General features: G+C 36.1%; 1 protein-coding gene and 1 long non-coding RNA gene across 3 annotated transcripts in view; one reads left to right on the forward strand and one right to left on the reverse strand.

Moving 5' to 3' along the window:
- Positions 1-3,527: 3,527 nt before the first annotated feature.
- Positions 3,528-10,973, reverse strand: LOC110362865 (uncharacterized). Its single transcript, XR_002420535.2, has 3 exons — positions 10,908-10,973; positions 7,017-7,144; positions 3,528-3,592 (listed from the first exon to the last, which is right to left on the reverse strand). It is a non-coding gene; the product is annotated as an uncharacterized LOC110362865 (long non-coding RNA).
- A 4,457-nt stretch (positions 10,974-15,430) lies between these two features.
- The window catches only part of KLHL4 (kelch like family member 4), a 66,097-nt gene continuing 62,971 nt past the window's right edge, over positions 15,431-18,556 (forward strand). Inside the window, exon 1 of one of the 2 annotated variants that reach the window (XM_065077860.1) lies at positions 15,431-15,601. The gene's annotated coding sequence lies outside the window, so the exon portion shown is untranslated. The remainder of the gene's footprint in view (positions 15,602-18,556) is intronic. The other variant, XM_065077859.1, reaches the window with a different exon arrangement.

The raw sequence follows: 18,556 nt of genomic DNA on the forward strand, positions 1-18,556 counted from the left end.
AAGACTTTAAATTTTCTCATCTAAGATAAGTAATTGCTGGAATCTTTAGCAATTGCTAGGCAAGGCCACAGATTCTGAGTTGGTCAACAGCGTGTGATGAATCACTACTTGTAACAGAACCTCAGGTTTTATTTTGTGAATGAAACAATGTAGCAGTTCCTACAGTATTTTCTTCCTAGCTGAAACAAAAAGGGAAAACGTAATTCAGCCCAGCCTCTAAGGGTTCTTAAAACTGGTGATGCGAGAACACTATGCCAGCACAAACAGGCCTCCAAGCATTTGAGTTCAATTTTACTGTGAAGTTTTGTTGCACTGTTCTGCCTTCTCTGCAAAACCTTACGTGGCTCAAAATTTCATAGCATTAATTACAATGAAATAATTGCAATTTTGTTTTCCATTTTCATTCTAGAGATCATAGTGGGATAGGATATAGTAGCTTCAAATGTGTGAATTTGGGTTGAAGAAGTCAGTTAGATTAGTTACCTGGTTATACTGCTGAGTTATTTGCTACCTTGATGGCACTGAATTAGATTACTGAAGTACAACCTTTACAATCTGTCACTTTTCCAGACCTTTTAAGTGCCATTGGTATCACCCCGGAAATTTCAATCACTGGAGTAGGAATAGCTTTGGAAATTATTGATGTCTATAATAAGGTAATATGTCACAGCAACAATGTCATTTTTGTATGGATTCCAGCCTGTGTAGATATTAAAGGAAATGAAAAGGGAGATAAAGCAGTCAAGAAAGCTTTCCAAAATAATTCAGACGTCACTGAGGAAAGAAAATTTGGTCAGTCAACAACAACAACAAAAAAACAGAGCTGAACAACTAATTTTAACAGCTGAAGGTTAAAGTAAATTAATTTACAGTAGAAGAATATTCAACTTCTGTGCCCAGTTACCAAAAAAAAAAAACCAAACAAAAAAACCCTGACCAACCAAAAAAAAAAAAAACAACCCCACGACAAAATAGAAAAACCTGAAAATGGCAATAAAATCATGCCCGAGAACCTCAAGTTTTCTTACATACTGTAAGGTAAACTAATTACACTTAAATGCTAAAAGTATTTTTCTTAGATGAGAGTCCCTTTTGTATTCCTTTCCTACAATTACGGCTCTCATCAGTCTTGCCTCAATGTAAACTTATTACAATGGTCGAAATATTACTTAGTAGTATAAAAGATTTTATCCGCAATTTAAGAAATATAATAATTGTAGAAGTGGACATGTTCTCTTATTTGAATAATTGGTATTAAATGAAAACACAGGAGACCCTCCCCTTCCTCCCCCCCTCCAAAAAAAAAAAAAAAAAAAAAAAAATCAGATAGTACCTTAGAGTTTGCAACTACTGGAGCTAAAACTGTTTCCCTTAAACAATGTTTAAGGGAAAAAACATCACCACTACAATATAAGTTAGAGCTGACTGTTCTCACTAGGTGTCATTCTTCAATTATAAAATGTATCCCCAGCCTTATACTGGGGAACACTCCCCCGTGAAAATGAGTATTTTCAGAATACTATAATCAGAATTCTAATTCTTTTACTTATCTTAATAGTTGGTTAAGATGAAGTGCGGGAAAGAGAAGGGGAGGGTTGTGAAACAGTATACAAACATTGTGTATTCAACAATATACTACTGTAAGTCAATAGGTAGATGTTTACATCCAGTAACAAATTATACATGAACTATATGTATACAATTTTATTATTATATATATACAGTATGAAACATCTTTATAGGTGAGTGAATATGCAAGTTACACATATTGTACACCAAACAGTAGAAAGTACATTCACAAAAACATAGCTAAATCTTGTATACCATGTATAGCAGGAAGCATGCAGTAATGTAATAATACTAGATGATCTGTTACTTGTAGAGTCACATTTCCAGAAAATGTTTCAATGGTATTTGCATTTCCAATAGTTATAGAAAAGAAGAAATAATAGAAATGGTGCTGCTATCCATATACTTCTTTCCCTTTCCATTCTTGTTTTGTATTCTTACTTACCTTTATTAAATAGTTAAAAGCAAGATATTAAGCTCAGCTACAAAGATCTTGGGTAACATTCCAATAATATCCAGAGAAACTGAACATCACTATATGAAGATATGCTCCCAAATCAATCCTCTGACACTTAATGAAAATCAAGATGCATTGATATACACAGGAACCTAAACTTAGGTACAGTGTAGATTTTTGGAAGATGGAGAGTATGTGCAAATCACCTTTTTAGAAATCTGTATATGCTTTAATAGGAGTTCAAACACTTAGGAAAAAAAAGAAAAAAGGAGAATAAAAGGAAAGGAAAACTTGAAAATATATTACCACCCTCTAGTGGCAGAATGTAAGATGGACAAGAACAGAAAAAGTTTGAGAGTGTGTAGACAGATTTCTTCAGCACCAAGTCACCAATAAAACACTATTTTTTAGCTGACGTTTTACTGTGTTTAATGTGGCCCCTCCAAAAACTGAAATTCATGCATACTAATTCATCATCAGATCTACGTCGCTGCTTGGTAGCCATCCTTCTAACAAATTTGCAGTTTGTTTTGGGTCTTGTCTGAAAATTAGAGATAACTTTAAATGTCAAATGAAGTAGAAATAAAACAAAACAATATGTTATGCCCCTCCCAGAATCCCTAAATCCACGATTCTTCACTAGAACAGTGGATCCTGAGATACTGTGGAACATGGGGAAGATGTGTTGCAGTACAGATCTCGACATCGTATAGAGAGTTCCACAAACATTGTGTGGCTCTGCTGGAAGGAAACCTAAATCCCAAAAGGTTGACTCCTTCACAACCATGTCAGATGTCTGAAAAAGCAACCGATGAAGAAAGTGAAGCTCTCCAGAGTGCCAAATAGCAGAGTACAAACTGAATGGTCTTTGTGGTGCCATTGCAGCTTAGTATGGGGACTGAGAGAAAAAATCCGGCTGGAACTGAGCTGCCTTGATGCTACTGGTGTCCAGAAACACAGAGTACACACAGATATTTGAGACAGTGTTGCATAAAACCTGTTTGCCCTGCAGAGTTTATTACTTTCTCATTCAGCTGTGCAAAAACATCTGTATTACTTTCCACCTAGGCTGTGAAAAGACCAAGAAAACAATTCTTCACTTCTCTGGGAAGACCCAACTTCCTTTTCTCAAAATGCTCCAGTGCCCCTGCTTTGGGGGGTATTGCACTGTCACTCTCCTTCTGTTGAGACATATGACTACAAACCTGCTCCTCTCACAAGCAGATAAATGTTTCCTCTCAATCACAGTAAACTATGTCTGTCAGCTGTCTTTGTCAACTCACAGTAGTTCATTGTATATTTTGTACTGAATTGTATTTTTTGCATGAATTTTTCTTTCCTTATTTAAAATTCAAAACAAAACCAAAACCTATCACTGAAAAACCCAAGGAAAATCACTAAGCTATTTGAATACTACAGTCTCTTGTTTCTGTTAGTAGCTGTATTTTACGAATAGCTGAACACCTGCACTGAGGAGCACATCAGCTATCAAGACATACCTGTAAATAGTTGTTAGTTGGTTCTTTTGAACCTGAACTTCTCTGAAGCTCTCTGGAGTTGGCTGCTCTGGAAAACAAAGGACATTTTCTCATTTTTGCATCTTTGTTATGCGCTGCTGTTCCTCCAACAGCTCCTGCACTGCTGTGACTGGGCCACTGCTCACTCATGAGTACCCTTCTGTCCTTCCTAGCACCACATTTCCTCACTAACTATTCACAACTGACTCACTTAATTTCAACTCTTATCACCTACAGTGTTACCACCTCTGTTTCTGCTTCAAATCTGTCATTATAGAAATCCTATGCTTTTATGTCATACTTCCTTACCTTGTGCTTCCACCCTCCTTTTTTGGAAGTTTGTCTTAAATGGAAAGTTTTCTTTCAAGGAAATTCAAATAGGTATAATATACTGCTTGGCAAAAAGATTTTAGGGAACTTAAAGGATGCGTACCTTCAATCGACTTCCAGTACAACTACAGAATATTGCGCTAAGTAGGTACCTGCAGTCTTTGATTTTCTCACAGAATGTCAGGGATTGGAAGGGACCTTGAAAGATCATCTAGTCCAATCCTCCTGCTGGAGCAGGAAGATGAGGTTACACAGGAAGGTGTCCAAGCAGGTCTTGAATGCCTCCATGTCCCTAAGAGTTTCTTATTGTTCATACTATATGTAACACTAACAGAAAGATGTCTTTTTGAGCATTTTCTAATCAATTACACACATGAGTTGGTCTGAAATCTTCAACTGAAATTTACTTTTTTGGGAATTTCACCCTGTATAAAACATTAACTATGGAGCAACAATTGCTAGAGTTCCCTTATGAAATTCCATGCATTACTGTAATCCAATAATATCGCACACAATATTCTAATGCAATCAAAGCACTCTATGTTTTTCGGATACTTCTTTTATAACTTCAGCTACTTGCACAATGCAACTATTAGGAGAAATGAGAGACCACAGCAACCTTTGGATCCTGGTAGTAACTGATCTTTAGTAGTCTTCCACCAATTGTAGTGGAACATCCAACTTTGATTCTGTACAAACAATGTTTTCACCACATTTTTTTCTACTCAATCAATCTGTCCTTGTGGAAAGGATGACTATCAATTCCACCTGGCTAATATAGATGCGCTCAAGAAAAACAAGTGTTACTATTTTGCAACTACAAGAGCAAAATAAATTCATTATAGATAACGTAAAGCTTGGGTCTAAACTTGCTATTAATTACTTTCTAAATGTAAATGCCAATATTCTACTTAGTTTTATTGATTAAGACACGTAAACCTATTTAATTTTATGGGTCAGAGTTTGCTTTTCTTTTGTCAATAACTGGTTACTAAGGCAAGACTAACAGTAGAGGTTTTGGATCATAGAAAGAGTTTTCATCAAGTGTCCAACTTTATTAGTAGGTGACAGAAGCCCATTTTTTTCTAGTTTTAGTGGTGTGCAACGCATATGGCACTTCAATGTATATATCAGACCATTTTTATATAATGCTTGAGTCCAAAATTAGATGCTGAAATTCTAGTTCAAATCAGCACTTTGACATATGCAAACAGTAAAGGGACTTAAGAATATTCTTAAAAATAAAGTTCCTCATTGTGCTGAGGCTTCAGAGACCCCCCCTGTAAATTCAGTTAATTGAACAAGAGTTTTGCAAAGACAAAACCACACACAATGGAATTCACATTTCTTAGCTTCTCTTTTCCCTTCCTAACTTAATTACCTGCTTTGCAAATTCTAATGAGAATCCTAGGTCTGCAGATCTTCCCCCCTGGCTCCAATGCCTCTGCTACATGATCTTGGCTAGGTAAATAATAACGGTAAATGGTCTAACGATTTCCTTTAACAGTTCAGGAATTTTCCAGAAGCCCAGGAAACTAAATTACTTCCCCAAAGCCCCACAAAAAAACCCTTGCAAATAAAAATCAACATTACCAAAATTTTAAACAAAAAAACTGCAGCAGCAGCAGGCAGAAGGGTGAGGGAATAAACTTGGGGAAACCAACAATTAACAAATATCTTTTAAATAACACTAAGACTCACCAACCAATCTCCTATCCCAGAGCTGTCTGCAGCCAGCACAACCCTGCTAGCTCTAGAGTGCAGATAGAGCCAGCCCTCAGCTGCTGGGATGACAAACACCCTTCACAGCTGCAGGTAAGCAAGCTTGAGGAGCCTTAATGAGGGTTAAATAGGTTGCAGGTGTTTGCTGGGTGATGGGGCTGTAGATTTTGATGATTACATTAACAACTGACTTCATCTTTTCTGCTTGAAATTGTAACAAACCAAAGAGTGAGCAGTCTAATGTTGTGTCTTGGTGCCTATTACATATTTATGATACCAAATATATTGAGTAATTTCAGAATGGAGATTATCCATGCAAAATGATATCTTGAAACATGTAGTCTACAGTAACCAGCAGATTATTTGCTGTGCAGTATTTCTAGGCTGGGATGCAGAATCCTCTTTTGCTGTCAAGGTAAAAGGTCTGAAAATAGCAAAAAACTGATCAATGATTGAACGGCACATACTGATCAGTGTAATGGTAATTTTGTCCAACCTGAACCTCCTTTTGACCTTGACTTTAAGAGGAAACACAGAACAGAAACATATAGAGGTGATGGTTTTCACCCAGCAGAAAACAGTTGGATTTGAGGGTGGGGTGAAAGGGGGGTTTTGGCATCTTCATGCACTCTGACAGCTTATTTACTCTATACAATAATATCTAGACAACAGAATAATCCAAACCACTCAAAAAGCTCCTGTGATCTGCTGCTGAGTTAATCCATTTCTACTTTTGCCTTTCTTGCAATGTGAAGAGTTAACAAGATGATTTAAATTTTGGTGCTCTACAGCCAGCATTTTTATAGAAATAGAATGGGAAAACATCTAACAGCACAAAACACAACTGTGGTGCTATCTGTAAGCACATAGAACAGTCTGGTGAAGAACAGAGATGCTGAGATGTTCTACTGCCTTTTTCAAGTTTTTGGCTTTGTACATCAGTCACCTGCACCCTCACTTTCTGCGTATTTCAGACAATCTGCAAAAGAGGGAGAATCAAGTGAAAGGCATACAGAAATCTTTCAAATAGAGATGCCTGACCCTGTTTTTCAGTAAGATTGGTGAAACTTTCTTTAGAACCTCAGAGCAAACAAACTTCTTGTCAACTGGCTCTGTTTGTGGGAACTGTCTGCTCACCTGTACAAAGATTCCTGCTGAAACTGCTCACAAGAGAGTTGGAAGTGATGAGTATGTGTATGCTCAGATGTGGGCTTCACTGGTGACCTTCTACACTCACCACTTTGTTGCCTCTCAGCTGATTAGAGTGAACTTGCTTTCCCTTATTAGTTTAGTACTACTTGATGGTGGAAATGTCTGTGATCAGCTCTACGTGGTTATTCAGGAGGATCTCACAAACACTGTGGACATAACAGAGTCTGAACATCCTGATGGGAAGGAACCACTACTGAAAAACCTCTGACCTGAGCCAATTGCTTGTCTGAAGAGACTCCCAAGCTCTGATGAATGTGTTCACTCCAAGTGTTCTCATCAGCAGAGGTGAATATAATTGTATACATCTGACACACTCCTGATACTCCACGCCGAATCTCTAAAGAAACAAATGACAGTTGGTGAGTGATCATTTGGTGAGAAAGTGACATTCTGACAAGTAGACTGTATAAAGCCACAGCTGCAGGCCCCAGAGATGAAGCCAGGCATTAGATGTTATGGATACACACAGCTCCACATGCTCCATCAGAGACTGGAGGTTTACAACGTGACAGGCCATCCTGTTGAACGGAAGGTGATGAGAGGAGCTGTTTAGACGGAGATAAGTCTTTACATAGGACAGCGTGTGATTGTACAAGTGAACTCTGTGGACTGAGCCAGAACAGGACATGATTTTTTAGAACTGTAGCACTTTTACAACCAGCCCCCAATGTGACAGTAACAGAAATTAGGGCTCAATTTGCTGAGCTAAAAAAACCCCACAACCAACCAACTTGAATACTTATCATACATAATGTGAAATTGCTATATGATTAATTCAAAACTTTGTAATCCTGTTTTTTAATAAAAATAATTCTTCAAAGCTTACAGTTTCCATTAAAAGGAGTTGCACTCAAATTCTTAATACGGTAGTGAGACAATATGTAACAGTTAAAGAAGTCAACAGAAATCCTTATCTTATTGAAGCATTATCTAATTATCTATGCATTTTAAGCATTATTATTGGCATTTCAGTGCTTTTTACAGAAATTCTGATCAAAACCACCTAAAACTGAACCTACATCTTCAAAATCCCAATCCAGTGTCAATACTCATCTTTAGAACAGACCTTCCATATCCATTAAAGATGTAAGTAATAGTGATAAACACTAGAATTTCATGTGTTACTCTTCCAGATATCTTCAACAGATTTATAAGCAATTTAACTTGGAAATGGAATCAGGCTATGAACACAGTCAGGGACGTTACTTCACTCAGGTAACTTTTTTATCTTAACATTCTGGTTCCACTACAGATCTTGTTTAAAAAGGACCAAAAAAGAGGAAGTACTCAGAATAGAGGTATTATTATTGTTAGAATTTTCTTCAAATACAGTTATCTTGTATTTTCTTCATCATTAAAATATCCCTGGGAAAAACAAATAACTTTTTTCTTGAAAATGTCTTCAGAAAACTGATTTCTAAAATCATTTGAAGACATCTGTGTTCACTATGTCACAGATATTTATTTGCATCATTCTGAAAATGTTGTACATCACTAACATATTTTAAACATAACAACCCCTCCTCAGACCTGTGCAGTGAATTATGAAATGATCCAGCAGAGGGACCCCTTCAGTTAAAAATTAAAATTCATCCACGAATCAACCCTTGAATCAAAACCCAAGAGAGTTTTATTTAAGCACACAGTCCTAGGTAGTGCCTAAATTTGTAAGATCACACAAAGTGCAGTGGCATTTCTGCCATAAGGCAGAGAGATGTAAAGCATAATAATAAAATCCCTCTTTGTGTTCACACTTTTCCAATTAAAAGATGTATAAGCTTACTTTGCTGTGTGGCATTTTAAGAATACCATTCAATCACCTATTATTTGGCCTTGTCTCCAAGTTGCTAAATGACACTATGTTGTTATTAGAGGTAAGGAAATTACCTAGATAAATTGTATGTTGTTACCTGACAGTAAAACAGAAAATGGTTCTACAGCAGGAGCAGAAATTAACATTAAAAAATTGTCTCTTCTTCACTTAAGCCATTGCATCCCTTTGAATTACACAGGATGTTCATCAGAATTTGACCATATGAAAACAATCTCAAACCGAAGTAGCACAGAAGAAATGTCTGAATTTATAGATCATCCTATAATGTTGGAATTGAAGCATGCTGATGACTGGTACTGAAATACACATATTTAGAAAGTATGGTTTTAAACCAAGACTTCCTAAATCTACCTTTAATTTGAGGGGAAATTTTATCAGGGAATGTATCTTTTGCAACAGTTGCCATGGCAGCTTATCCAGTTATGTCTTTGTTGAAACAATTTTTCTCATTCCAGGAACTTGGTATTTTGTAACAACTTTTTTCTCATTCCAGGAACTTGGTATTTTATAACCTTCTGTATTTTTTTAATTTTGATATTCTGTGAACTCCCAGAATATTATTTCTATTTATTCATAACTGATATAACCTTTGTAACCAATGCTTATTCACACTGCAATATAACAAAACCCCATGCTTCTAGAACACTTATTCTAAAAAAATTGCAAGCTGTGAAATTCTGCTAATGCAAATTCAGAAAAAGCTTATTGTGCTGTGTTTCACAGTGCTTTACAACGTTCTAAGGTGTTTAGTACATGTAAATGCTACTTTACACTGTGGGTCATAACATAGCTATGGTATTATAGCAAGACTGGAAAGTAAATCAGGTTCCCCCACTACAAATTTAACCAGGTCCTATTTCTTTGATATGTGCTAACAACACTCAGATATGGTTTTGACATACAAAATAGCTGTGGGGAAAAGCATTTTGTTTTATAATCATTATTACCATTTCATAAATTAGGCTATTTACACATAAAAAGGTAGTCTGGAATCTGTAAGCACCTTATGCCTTGTTCATTAACAGATGACATTCACAATCCAGCAACTGACTATGATTAGAAAGGAAACTGATGGCAGACTTATCTCTGAATCTATTTATTAAGGATGATATAAAAATACCCATTTTTCTGAATGTGACAGTGATATTATAGTAACAGCAAGGAAGCCATTTCCCCGCACACAACATAATACTTTCACTGTACCCTTTGTCTAAAAATTCCCCTCCTTCCTCATTAGACTGACTTGAGCCTTCCTTCCTTCCTTCCTTTCTTCCTTCCTTCCTTCCTTGCTTCCTTCCTTCCTTCCTTGCTTCCTTCCTTCCTTCCTTCCCCTCATGTTACCTAAGTAACTCAAGTTCTCCTTTAAACAGTCTTACACTTGCATGATCTGGCAGCATAAAGTGATTGTCAGGATGTCAGCATAAAGTGATTTTTATTTTTTCATCAGTTTTGATGGACATGTACAAATTTACTTAGGGTTAAAAAAAAACATTTGGGGAAATAGTTTTTTAATTAAGTATGCCAAGATGATGGAGAAGTTTATAAATGTATCGGAATAGCAACATGGGAAATAACAGAAAACAGTTTGCAGAGAATTATTTTATGACAGGACAGTACTGATAATTTTTCATGATAAAATATTAATTTAGTGTTTCTACAAAGGAGTCAACTTAAACATTAAAAATAAATGCTCTTCTCTATTCACAGCCTATCTTGATCTCTAATTTTCACACCCCTAATACTTTTTGGGTTCTCCTTTTCGCAAGCATTGCTGGAAAGAAATGAAACCCAATTGCATCTACTAATACATACACAGGATTTTTTTTCCCACATAAGCAATGTGATGATAACGACCACACTGAAGACAGATGGCAGATGCTAATTTCTACTCAGCTGACACACAGCAAGTTTTTGATCACCATGTAGGGAGAGAATACAACAACTTGTGAGCTCAAAAGCCTCGTTGGGTGACCTGATTTTGCTGGGCAGAAAAGTGTGTGGTCAGCAAAACTAGAAAGAAATGAAAGGTATGCGATTATTTTTCCTGTCTTCTCAAACCTGCCTCTTTGAGTCTCTGAGTATTTCTACAGACCTTTCTTACATCATACATATATATATATATATATAGGTAATCAACAGTATGTATATATATATGTGTGTGTGTGTATATATATCTCAACATCTAGGTAACTATATATATATATATAACTATATATTGTAGAATCTCCACCCACATTTCTAATTCTTGAAGTTTTACAGCACTTACATAGTAACAGTGGCTCAATTCTTAGCATCTCAGGATTACAGAAGCTCCCATCTGAAGTGCACAGCTAAGAGAAAGGGAGGAAAATATAAATTCAGAACTATAGATCTATAAAAATATTTCTCCTGTCTAATGACAAATGATTTTTTGAATGCTCGGCTGGAGAGATGAACTTGCTATAAATTATTTTCAATAGTAATGCTTGACTTCTTTTTTTTTGTTTCAATGGCATTTATTTTTCCCCAAAGCAATTTCAACTATTGCCTTACATACCTTTTATTTAATTTAAAATCAATACAACAATGGGCATATACCCTTGCTATTCAAAAGTGATATTTCTCCTTTATTTTTATAGCACACAAACAAAAATCAATACTTTATCTTTCTACACTTGAATAAAAAGTGTAATAAAGCAGCAGGCTCAGAGTGCTATGTAATATTGATTATGGAGTCTTTCAAGATAAATTACTAAGATTTTAAAATAATTCTTAGTAAGACAGCACTACAGGTTTTTTTTATCAGTTGCCATGACTGTTTGGGGAAATATGTGCATGACTATATGAGCTAGAATACATTACACTAGGTGTAATTCTTTTCAACACTCTTCAATGAAAAATGTACTCACAGACCACATTTAAAAGCAAATATGTTTTACATTTTTTCAATAGGTGAAAATGATCTGAGTTTCATGATTACGTTCACTGATGACAGTCCAATATTCATACAATATATATGGCGAGTCATATCTAACAGTACATTCATCTGGAGTCAAATCATGGTTATTAGCAGAAAAGAAATCTAGGAATATGAAAAAATGTTATTCTGAAGGCATTACTTCTTTTTTAGAAACAAAAAACCCCCAGCTTTTCAATATAGACCTTTTTGCTGTAAATGACAGTGCGGTCAAGATCTCCACATTTTGTGGAGAAATTTAAGCTAACAAATACTTATGCATCAGGTTAAAGGGCAACCTTTCATCAGTTGTCTTGAAAGGATAGCTTTAACAGTTTTTTAAACTTGAAATTAGTTCCAATATGGATGCAGCCCACTTACCACAGTAAACTCTAATGAATCGTTAGCTGCTATTGAAACTTGCACATAAACCCCTAAATTTTAAACATTGTAAGTGCAAAGTTATTAAACAGTTTGTCTCAGAGGAAAATGACTCTAAACAGAAAATGGTTTTAGCAGACTGGAAGAGGTGGTATATTGCTGAATATTGTTCTGTAAATAAAGCAAGCTGTTATCAAACAACCTCACTATAATCCATCTTAATGTGTTCTCTGCTCCCCTAAAGTAATAATTGCCTACCAGTGTTGCAGCATAAAATATGTAACATTACACCATATACTTTATTCTTTATTGAAGATGAATAAAAAATATTCTTTATTGAAACTGTCAGCCTAAAATTAAAGAACTGACATTTGTTTCTGTTTCTTTTGCTTTAGGAATGACTGGCAATTACCTACTAACAAACCCTCTTCTTCGACCACACGGCACTAACAACCCCTATAACACATTGCTCGCTGAAACAGTTGTATGTAATGCCCCTTCAGCTCCTGTGTTTAACTCACCAGGTGTGCTTATACTTCCTGAATAAAACCGCTTGTCTTGGCTCACTCCAAATCCCTCCTTTTCTCTAGATGATAGAAACTCAGGTTGCAATACCCTAGCCATACATTCTGAATTTCTGTCAGTTCGAGAAATACGGTATTGCCAATGTCAGCTTGTAAAACTGCACTATATTATAGTAATGCCTTTGCCATAACAGTATTTACCAATAATTATCCATGTTTTTAACACAGGTGGCATAAATCTTAATATACTATTACAGGACTGACACCCCATGGTCCGAGAGCCCATCTTCAAGATATATATCACTTAGAGGTATCATGTCTATACAATATAAGGGTGACTCTAAAGCTTGCTGAGAAAAACCTGGTTATGGAACAGATGAGATGCTAAAGCAACACAAGGCATCTTGACACCTTTGGATACGCCAGCGTAGAAAATTGTATCCAGCAGCAAATAGATCTAAACTATAGTATAGTGCAGCTTTATGGTAGATCATTTTCGTGTAGGAAAATCTTGAGATTAGTAGTTAGAACAGCTTAGTTCTGTAGGAATAAAGGGGACTAGATGATCTTTTGAGGTCCCTTCCAATCCCAAACATACTGTGATACTGTGATACTTTATCTTCATCCCCAAAGGACATTCTTAGTTTACAAAAAAATAAGTCCAGCTGTAACTCTCAACAATTGTTATTTCTTAGCTTGCAACTATCTTGTAGCAAATCTGTCTATCATTTCAAGGAGTCTTAAGCTTTCTAGAGAAATTTGCTACGGTATTCAGTAATTTTACTTGAAAACTGGTTTCTTTCACTTACACAGGGTACTGTTGAACTTTGCACTGTCCATCAGCTAAAGAATTCTTTTCCTAGATAAATTACTTCATAATGTGACAATGGCAAAACCTGGCCTACAGTTTCCATGCTAATCACTCTATAAAGTTGGAGGTCAGGTAACTTTTCTTGTTAACTTCTCTGAGATCAGCACTGCCAGCTATTTTGAAGCACATTATCATTTGATTCAAGGGCATCAAGAGCACTGACCTCAGGACTGGTAGTGGTGGCAGAGCAGTCAGGGAACTGCCATGCGAGATGGCTTGACAGACACACCAACTATGAGGAATCTTTTTCTCCTTCTGCAAAGCTCAGCAGTGCACGCAAAGAGTGTCCATGAAAGGAGTAAGTAGCAATGGAATGACATTTTCCACTTTAGCTAGCTGCAAGCTAACTCCCCCAGACACATATGTCATCATAATATTCTGAAGTGCAATGTAATGTGCAAATGTTACTCTGACAGAAAACTTTATGTTCTACCAAGATTTTAACATTTCTTCAAGGTTTTCTCTCAGCAGTGAAAGTGGGTTCAATTCACATCAGGATACCTTGAGTCAAAATCCAAAAGCTTACTCAGTTTTTACTAGCAAATGTAAAGACTATGTTAAAAAACAGCCAAAATATATAATCTCCAGAAGGTGAGAGTTTAATAAAACTCTGTTCTGCTTTGAGACTTAAATATAATTTGATATCAAATGAAGGAAGGCACAATCAAATTTTCCAGATTTCTGGAAGATCAAAATTTGAAGAAAAAAAAATCAGCAGAATTTAGATATCTAAATCCCAATTCCCAAATTCAATAATACATGGAATTTAACAGAAACAATAAGAAGGAATTTATGTTATTGATTTTGATGCAACAGGAAGTAAGGAATCTAAGTGTGTGGTGGATTATTCATTCTTTTCCAATGTAGCATGTAATTAAGAATAGTATTTACAGAAATTTTCATTCTTTATTATCACTGTTGACTCCTGACTTCAAAAGTAAAGATTGAAATAATCTCCATATTTAAATAAATGAAAACCGACAGAGATGGGCCACATAGCCAGCCACACCGATTTCCAGGAATTTTTTGTTGCAAAATTCAGTTTCCACGTGAAGCTTTAAAAGGAAAGATGAAAAAGATTCTTCACCTCTCTAGGCTTTTGGATGCAATTTTAGGAAAAAGCCAGTTTTAATTTCCAGTAAGCATTTATAGTCCATTTTTGTGTCTAATAATCTGGCACCCTAAGCCTGACAAATGGTTACCTGCTTTTCTTTTTTTTTTTTTGCTATTTGCTTCACAGAAAACAGAAATGAAATTCAAGGCTGCATGCATCTTTCTCACCTGGCTATGTTAATCCACAGGACATTTAAGTAAACAGATAAAAAAACAGCCAGAGATACACACAGTATTTGATCACATTTCTAATTAAATCACCTCCGCTTCTGAAAACGAACAAACAAAACTACCACACTGTACATTGCACAGTTCACCAGTCTTACAAGCCCTCATATAGGAAGCAAGGGAAAATTACAATCGTATTCTCATGGAAAAATTTAATCATGAGTGGTAATGCTAGAATTTCTACAGCTCAGATGGTATTGTTGGATAAATTCTGACATAACTGTATCCTTTTGGAACATGCTTCCAATGAAACTGGAAGCATGCAATAAAAAATTAAGTGGAATTTTCTTTCTGACATCATCCTGTTTCAGCATTTTCCAATTTAACTGTCTCCATCATTAGTTCCAAAATTGCCACTGATTTTTAGATTCGGTATTATAGGATTAGTTAAAAGACTATATTAAAACTGAATTAAAATTTAAGTTAAAATAAGTTAGTCCACAAAGAATAGTAAGGTAACACCTTCTGGAGCGATTTCTGAAATAATTATATTTAAAGACCGGAGAATTTCCTGCAATCCTAAGTAACACACAATAGTAGTAGGCAGACACAACACAATCTTGAGGCTACATGTGCAGAAAGCAGAAAGTAGAGACCTCAGGAAATGATCCTTGGCAAGGGAGCTGTTCAATGGAGATGCTGGAGGAAGTTAAACGGAAAACATTTATCAGAAATTTCCGTCCAGAGAGGAGATATGCTGTTTTAGGGAAAAATGCAAACATTACTCAGCAGACCAAGGTCAAAGGAAATAGGAAATGGGCTAGAGAGTTCTCTGAAGTCATGTCACTGAAGTGTGAGAAAACATTCTTGTTTTTCTCTTATTTTAAAGCCTTCCACAACTCAAGATCCTTTTGCAGCATTGTGCCTCTACCTGAAAGTTGGCTACTTCCAATTCACACTTCTTAAAGGTAGGAGAAAAAAGCTTAATTTGGTTCCTATCTTGACATATCATTTGCATGTTTATTATTTAAGGCTTTGGAATAACTCATAGGAAAACCACGAGCTTATCACGGAAACAATACATCTTAGAAGCTTTGTAACTCTTGACCATGCTGTTTTTTACCTCCTGCTGAGAAACACCAATGATTCCGTCAAAATCTTTTAGGAGCCTCTCTAGATAAAAGGACAGAGGACACCTCTGTGACGGGTGTCACCTCTGTGTCCACCAGCACTGGGACAAGGGGTGGAGCAGCCCTTTTGGTGGCTGATGCAGAGAAGAGGAAACATATATCTCATCTGCAACACTAAACTTGCATGTGGGGAGAGAAAGAGATCTTGCTTTGAACTCAGCATTTTTAACCTCGAAATACTTGACTAAGGCACTAAAAATCAAGAATTCCCAAATTACAATGGTATATTTCAAGAATATATAGATTATGGTCACCTTCCAAAGAAATTCAACCTCGTTAATTATTTAAATTACAGGTAATAAATCTGCTTGCATGAGTGGAGACAAAATATATGCTTCCTAACATTTAACTGTTGATATTTTTATCATAATATTATTGGTCAAATGAACACAACAGTAAGTTTTTCTCAAAGGTAAAAATTAATGTTAGAAATCATAGCTGTTGCAATTAGAGTCGCATTATCTTTAGGACTCCGGTATCCTTGAGTTATTATTCAATAAAACATTACTAGAAATTGTATTAATGCCCTCAATTTGACAGATGCTTTCCAGGTTTATATGAAAACACAGTAGGAAAGAGAGAGAAGTACATTGCATGGAATATTCACACTATTTAATTCCAGATACCAATAATATGAAAAAAACTCTCTAGATACCTCAGCAGAAAAAGAGAGGCTGCTCCAGAGAGTGATTTAGGGCAATTAAATTATGCCAGTTGTTCTGAATGGCACTCAAAGACTCATAAAGCTAGGCAAAATGAATATGTCCTGCATGTCTGGTATGGAGAGTAGATAAGAAATAGCAAGCCAGGAAGAAGTAACACACTAGGAAAATAATCAGTATGATTGCAATCTTGCACTCCATTGGGTCTTGTCTTTGGATAACTCTCTCCTGCCTCCATTGTTCATGTTCCTATCTTTCCCCTCACGCTACTTTCTGGTTTAAACTACAATACCATGTGTTCCTCACCATTTCCTTAATTTATAGCAACAGTAAATAAATGACTTCATCAAGGAGGATTCAACTAGACAGTGTACGCACATGCTAAAATGTTCACAGCACTTCCGAAGTAGGCTTTAATTTATTGTATACAAACAGAGGAAATGGATCTTTATAAAGCATCTCCTCAGTGAGGAAAAAACAGTTTAAATGTATCTCATTCATAAAGTGTGATAACATCAAGAATACTAAAATGACCATGGTTAATGCAGGTAAGTGTGACAGTAAAATAGTGGGAATGCAACAGAATTGAAGAGCAGGACACAAGTAGAGAGCAATTTACACTTTTGTTGAAGGGAGAAGGACAAAAAAATTACACAAATTAGTTAGGAGATATGGTCACATTGGAAAGCATAAAAGATGTTTTCAATAGCTTTGTTTTTATATCTGTGATTCATTATTCTTCACTTGGTGTTACTGGGAGGCCTGTGAGAGGTTCCCTGAGTTGTATGGCCGGATCTCTGCATGTGTCCCTGGCTCCAAGTTACACGTCCTGGTGGCATCTCCAAAGCAGAACTGAGAACCCTGTGGCCTCAAACCTGCCCATTGTGCACACCGGGGGGCTGGCTGGAGTGTTACAGCACTGGCTTGTTTTTCAAGTGTTCCTTTCAAAGGAAACCCAAGCTCACAATGGAGTGGGGCACTGTGGGGTTTCCTCCCATGCAGAAGCAGGATGCGGCAGACCATGCCCGGAGAGCATCGAGAACTGCTCATCAGCTCGAGCTGAGCCTGTGTTGCCAATACATTCCAGAGTTCCACCACCTCCATAAATGCAAAGGTTGCTGAAGTAATCTGTATAATGCACTTTATTTTTATTAATAGAGAAGTCAAATAGAGGAGGAGGGGTTAAAAAAGAGATATACTTTATACATGAATAAAGTAATCAAGTTACCTCAAAGTTTTATGATGTTTATATATAATTAGATAGTTCTATGGATATCTTACAGATACGTAGGTAGTGATGACAGTTAACTGTTCATATGCCCATGTGAAGTGAGATGCCAGATTCAGATCAGTTTCTCTAGGAGAGTTCATTTAAAAAAAACCCACACCACCTTGCTGGTATTGTCAATAAAAGCACTAATCTTGCCTAATTCTCTTATGCTGGCCACCATTGGATGAGGTTTGGGGAACAAGTTTGGCAATATCAAAGGGATGAGGAAGTTTGTAATCCCCTTACTTGTCCTATAAATACTCCAAGGATAACTATAAGGTTCAATTGTAAGAAACACCAGACTGGTGGTTTGTTTTTAAACAGTTCATTATTTCTATAGTTAATTTTTGGTAAATATATTGTACCACCTAGTGAAAAATACACAATGTATTTTTGTTTTTTAGTCCTGGGATTAAGAAAGAGATTTATCTATTTTTGTTACAATCTGAACAATTTCAGACTGTAACAAGAATATATTGCCTTTAGTCACACTTAGAACTTCACTGTCAAAAAACTAACAAAAAAAATTCCCCTCAGAAAACACTCAGCATAGAGCAAGATAATGCTTCATTTTAAGTATCAGTTTCTGCAAATACCATATGTAATAAGTCTTCTGTATTCATATGAGCACCCTGAGGCAGGAAAACAAGAACTGAGCAACTATGTGTCTCCAGCTCTTGGGGAACTGACCATTTGCCATTTGGAAATGCCAGTGAACACAATCCCAGCCATGCAAAGCAAGGTCCCTTAACACTGTTCCGACAAGACATAGTTGATTTAAACCTGGATGAAGTCAAATAT

This window comes from Columba livia, chromosome 12, assembly GCF_036013475.1.
Source record: "Columba livia isolate bColLiv1 breed racing homer chromosome 12, bColLiv1.pat.W.v2, whole genome shotgun sequence".
NCBI lineage: Eukaryota > Metazoa > Chordata > Aves > Columbiformes > Columbidae > Columba > Columba livia.